This window comes from Mastigoproctus giganteus, chromosome 9, assembly GCF_048544385.1.
Source record: "Mastigoproctus giganteus isolate SK-2022 chromosome 9, ASM4854438v1, whole genome shotgun sequence".
Taxonomy (NCBI): domain Eukaryota; kingdom Metazoa; phylum Arthropoda; class Arachnida; order Uropygi; family Thelyphonidae; genus Mastigoproctus; species Mastigoproctus giganteus.
The window spans coordinates 156,381,538-156,387,537 of record NC_143583.1 but is presented as its reverse complement, the minus strand read 5'-3'; the positions used below and the strand labels follow the sequence as shown (position 1 = coordinate 156,387,537).

At 36.4% G+C, this 6,000-nt stretch overlaps 1 protein-coding gene across 1 annotated transcript in view; it reads left to right on the top strand.

The window, feature by feature from the left end:
* Positions 1 to 371: 371 nt before the first annotated feature.
* Positions 372 to 6,000, top strand: part of LOC150080832 (uncharacterized) — a 92,269-nt gene continuing 86,640 nt past the window's right edge. The window contains exon 1 of the mRNA XM_090382119.1: positions 372 to 615. The gene's annotated coding sequence lies outside the window, so the exon portion shown is untranslated. The remainder of the gene's footprint in view (positions 616 to 6,000) is intronic.

Here is a 6,000-nt window from a genome sequence, read left to right as displayed (position 1 = left end):
AAAAGTGAATCTAACTAAAATTATATTCATCAAACTTACTTAATTAGAAAATACTGGACATTTAAATATCTGGTATTTTCTTAATTTGTTTACCGGACAGCAGGCTCAAATGCCAGACTGTCCGAGTCAAAACAATACAATTATCGCTTTAATTTCACGACAGTACTTCATCCAGCAAACTTCAACTTGTGCAAGTTTTACGGCGAGAAACCAATAACAGCTCCAGCGTTTTGTAGAAAATGTGAAGATGCAACATCATCCGATTTCATGAACATAGTTAAGTGTCGTGTTGTCATTTGTTATACATATACACAAATAAAGACATAACCTGACTCAACATTTCTTGGTTCTCTTTTACTGCTTAAGGGCCTCGAAAGGTACCGCAGTAAATTCCTCTGTGAGATTGTCCCACTTTTTTAAAACTTAGAAAATAAACGTCGGAATTCTCTAAAGTTATGAGTAGTGATACGATGCACAATTAATTTGGCACATGTCACTAGGCGGTGCTAAAATCACCAGGAGAGAGTACTATTTAGGAGAAATGATAAAACTGAATAATTGTTCACAGAGATTTTATTAGTTAAAGTGAGCCGTTACTTCTTATCCTAGTATCAGGTGAGTTGAATGTTTTTGCTCGGTAAACTGCTTTCCTAATCTTTAATTTATTGATGTTTCTGTTCTTGAAGCAAATAAATAAATAAATAAAAATAATAAATAAATAAATAAAATAATTGTGCGCGTGGGAATATTATTTTCAATACTAGAAACACCAGTGTTTAGAAAAGCACTGCTAAGGTTTTATTTGCTTAGTTTTTTTATTTAGCTGTAAATAACTTAAACAATTTTAACAGTTAATAATTTATTCATGTTAAAATAAAGTTACTATTTCATTTATTACAGTAAGTCATGATAACTGTAATTCAGGTGAAAAAAAAAAAAAAATACAAGGCAGTAAGTAATTCATGAGAACTAAATAGTCCAGATTTATCTATTCATTATTTTCCAATTTTCAGCTTGCTTAGATCTCCTCAGGATCCGCTTCCGCGACACTACAATCCACCTTTTAAAGAATTACTAAACTAGAGGTGATAACTGAATTTTCCAATTTCTCTTCCTTGCCAGTAAATATAATTTAAAATTAGCATTACATTTACCTTGAATGCAATAGCTTTCATATTCACCATAAAACAGTTTAAATTCTTGGACGAGTGTATGTGAACTTCGAACTGCTAATATTAACAAAAGAAAAGCTCAATATATTTGTCAAACTTCAGTTTCACCTCAGAAAAGTTTGGATCATAACGTCTGGAAGCATATTAATTGCTTCCAGAAGTTGCTAAGATCCAATTTAGACATAAGCAAAATAAACCATGGCTTGGGATCATGCTGTTTCCTTTTGTGAGGATAAAAATCAACAATTACAATTTTAGGGCTTCTTCATATGCTTTGGGTCTGATTTATGTCAAAATTCAGCCTCTGATGGGGGGGGGGGAGCTAAGCACCTCCCTTTAATTTAGCATGTCGTAGTAACGTAACTTCTTAACTATGTGTGCTGTCTTAATTAAGGCAGAAGACTAGGTAGGAAAGTGGGCATGTTCATTAATATCTTAAAGATCCTCTGAGAACATTTATTTTTTGAATGTGGAACCTAATTTAGCTAAGCTTACTATGTTACTTTGAAGAGGTAGGGGGATGCTTAAAATGCTGACATTCAGTTGGACGAGAAACGGTTATAACATCATAAATTGCAGATCAGTTTCCCCGTTTTCGCTTGGATAAACAGCTTTCTCACTAAAACTTAAATGTTTAAATTAAAATATATTTGGCAAAGAATAGGCATTTACTTTAACATTGCAGACAAACTGTACCCTCAGGATACAGTTAGACTGCGAAAACTAAATTGTGTATTATGAATAATTTGGTAAATTATGCATATCCAGAATGTCTACCGAACGAACTAAATCGATATTTTACATACTGGCTCCTTCTCATCTTCAAATGTAGGTTTGTTTTTTGGCAATAATTTTCGGAAAGCATTTACTCAACTTCCTTTAAGTCATTTTCCGGATTTGGGGTGAATGGAAATACGAACGTAACGCACACTTCGTTTTTGTTTCCTGAATTACTGAAAACACCAGGTGTAACACGTTTGTCTACGGGAAATTACAACAGTTCTTGCCATGTCTGATCAAATTTAGTAACGTTAATGGGGAAAGTAGGGAAGGTTTATATATCAGATTTGTTTTTTATTTTCTCTTAATGGCACTGATTTCTCATATGCAATAGTATCACAACGAAATTCCTTAGTATTGCACTACAAATAAAGGGTACGTCCTTTCGAGAACAGTACAGCATACGCAAATCTCTAAAGTTATAATAATAAATTTTCTGTTTATACTCCGGGACGACCAAATGATCAGAGGAGTTCACAAGATAGACAGAATACAAGAAACAGCACCGTATTCAGCAGTCACGGGCTTGAACTCCAGTCACTCAAGACACGTGTACTTATGCACGCGCGCGCCTGACCACTAGGCTACGGCGGCCTAACTGTGACATTTTTGGCTTTTGCATCAGCGTAACGATTCAACTAAGAAAATTTTTTAACCATTCTAATTTGATTTAACTTTCCTTTCCAGCGCCCGCCCACTTATGGTAATATTTGCGACATAATACCATTTACCTTCTCATAGTTCGAAGGGTGCATGAATACTTTGACTCTGTGTGTATTCGAACACGTGCATTTCTGTATCCTCATGCTTCAACACTCGGTTATAACAGTGTTAAGAAAATGCTGAAAAGTATAGGAAGTCTAGTGATTTACTGAACGATTTACTAAACTAAAATTACCATGAAGATGCCGTTAAGTTATCTTCATCGTAATCGTGGATATTTGATCTTGTATATCTTCGTAAAAATAAAATAAATGAGGGTACATACGAACAAAAACAAAAAAACACCTTTTCCTAGTCACATAGCTTACACGGTACAAGAATTGATGGCGCCTCCGTAGCCAGGTGGGAAGGAGCAGCAGTGCATAGCATACACTTTTTGATAAGACCGGGGGGTTCGAGCCTGTCACCACCAAATACAGAGGATGTGGAAAGGTCAGGGAATGACCACCGCATATCCCGGAGCAATATGGCCTTAGTTGCTAATGCTCCTAAAAACCAAATAACTAACTAACTAGCTCCTAAAAACCAAATAACAACAACAAGAATTGATAAAGCCAAAGGGCCCATGAATACGAGGTGGAGAACACTAGTCTGTCCCGATAACTTTTTATAAACATAAAAAAAGAGAAAATAATAATAATATTATTATTATTACTATATAACAATAATAATATTACTACATAATAGTAGAGAACCCATACATCGTGTCTTACATTTCCGGTAAATCAAAAAAAAAAAAAATAATAATAATAATAAAGGACTACAACAAAAAAAAAAAAAAAAAAAAAAAATTATATGGGTCAAATCAGATTAAATTATCTCGCTATACTAGCTGTTGGACACAAAAAAAAAAAAAAAAAAAAAAAAAAAAAAAGCCGCCAAAATGACCCTAAAGAACATTAATGATTTTTCAAACAAAGGCAAGTTAGAAGAATTTTTACATAGCAGCCAAATTTATAATTCAACCTCATTATATCGTTATAGATTATTAAATTGCTTATTTTGATGTATCAATTTTTGAGCAGTTTTTTTTTAGTTTAGATCTGTTGAATATTACTTAAAATGTACATTAAAAATAATATTTTTACGGATTTTTACGAATAAAGTTTCATGTTAACTATGTTAATTTTAAGGTTTTCCTTGTTAATTAAAACATGAAACACCAAAGTCGGGGGGGAGGGGTGTCCACTTCGGAGGTCTTTGCACAGGGGCCCAAAAATTTTTCTTTTTTATTATTTATTGTATTTAATTTTATTATTTTCACGGTTTTTTTTTTTTTTATTTTTTTTGGCTGGTGCAGCAATGAGTCAGGCTTCCTTGCACCATATGGCCTGTAAGCTTAGGCTTGCTAAAACAAACAAAAAAAAAAAAAAAATATATATATATATATATATATATATATATATAAATAAATAAAAATAAGGTAATAATATATATTGGTGCATTTAACATCGGAATATTCTGACAAATTCAGTGAACAATAATTATACACGCAACGAACAATTAAAATAGATTAGAAATAAGTCATTAGGAAAATGCTTAAGGGCGAGACAAAATTCTTAGGAGGGTGAACTTCGATCTACTGAAGAGGGTCAGATTAAGTTTCCCCGGAACGGGCCGAACCAGGAGAATAAAATACGGAGAAGATCAAGAACAGGGCAACTAATTAGGGATTACACTAAAGTAAGGGATGGGAGAATTTAGGACGAAAAGAGATATAAGGATTTGTTCGGCGGGAAACTGAGTTGTTGGTTGTTTTAGAGAGAGTGGGTTGTTTCAAGTGAGTAGATAGTTTTAAAGTGAGTGGGCAGTTTTAGTACAAGTAGACCGTATTAGAGTGAGTCGGTCGGGGAGATTTTGGTACAGAACAAATAAATCAGATGTGGAGAATCATAAAGCAAAGTTGCCTGAAGATCAAGGAGCTGGCCCAACTTGGAGAATGGGAAAAGTTATTGTAAGTACTGTTTAGTATTATTATTCCTAGTCAAAAATATAGTCCTGGAGAAAGGCATTCTGTAATCCTAACTGATTAATTTGATTAACCTAGGAAGTGGCAGGATAAACAAATTGGATGTTTTTAAAGGAACTGTATATAAATCAGCTTAGCAATGAGATATAGTAAGGACTTGTTGTAACTGTCCATCCCAGCGGAGGTCGCCTGTATTAAAAATTTAGTGAACAATTTGTATGTACATAAGTCAGTTTCCTAGAATTAAACATGTTGCAGTTTTCATGTGTTTTGTCAGTTGTCTCACTCAAATTCTAGCGAAAAACCCAATTTCCCTGGACTTGTTTATGCAGTCAGAGGCCCAAGGATAACTTATAGTTACCTGATAAAATTAAAAGTAGGTGGAAAAATTTGTGTACATACAGGGTGATTCACTACCAGTGCGACAAACTTGCAGGAGGTGTAAGGGGCCAAAGACGAATCGGTATCACATAGCATTGCAGGGTCCGAAATGCCTTCGTCATGCGGTAGAGGACGTAAAACGGGAGGTCGCGTGAACAGCGATCCCGCTGGAAGTCCGCATTTGCGAACCGGTTCCCGAGGCAGTAGGATGGACGAGTATTCAAACGTTGAACTGGCCGACATGCACCTCGTGTGTGGAGCTGCGGACTGTAATGGGCGCGCCGCTCTGCGCTTGTACCAGGCACGTTTCCCGCACAGGCGTGCTCCTCATCATACGATTTTTGCACGTGCGCACAGAAGGTTACGTGAGACTGGTTGTTTCACGAGAGGTACCATGAATCGAGAGCGAACGACGAGGACGCCAGACAATGAGGAGAATGTCCTACGTCTTGAAGAAGGCAGTACGAGTACTTGAGCGATAGGCCAACGATTGGGTATTTCCCAATACACTGTATGGAGGATACTGTCAACAAACCAAACGAGTTCATACCATCTGCAACGCGTCCAATCATTGGAGCCTACGGATTATCCACTCCGGAGGACTTTTGCTACTTGGTTTCTTCAACAGAGTGCGGCAGACAGCGCATTTGCTGCATCCATATTGTTCACGGATGAGGAAAGTTTCACAAGAGAAGGAACCTTCAATCAACATAACGCCCATTTGTGGGCTTTGGAGAACCCCCATGGTACACGAACACGTGCAACTCAACGCCGTTTCTCTGTCAATGTTTGGGCCGGCATTGTTGGAGACCACCTTATTGGACCGTACCTTCTGCCCCCTCGTCTGGACGGTAGGGCATACTTGATCTTTCTACAGCAAATCCTGCCCGGACTTATTGTATGTATGTATGTATGTATTTAACTGTCGAAGGGTGGCACCCGGACATACATCCATCTCCACCAATTTATCATATA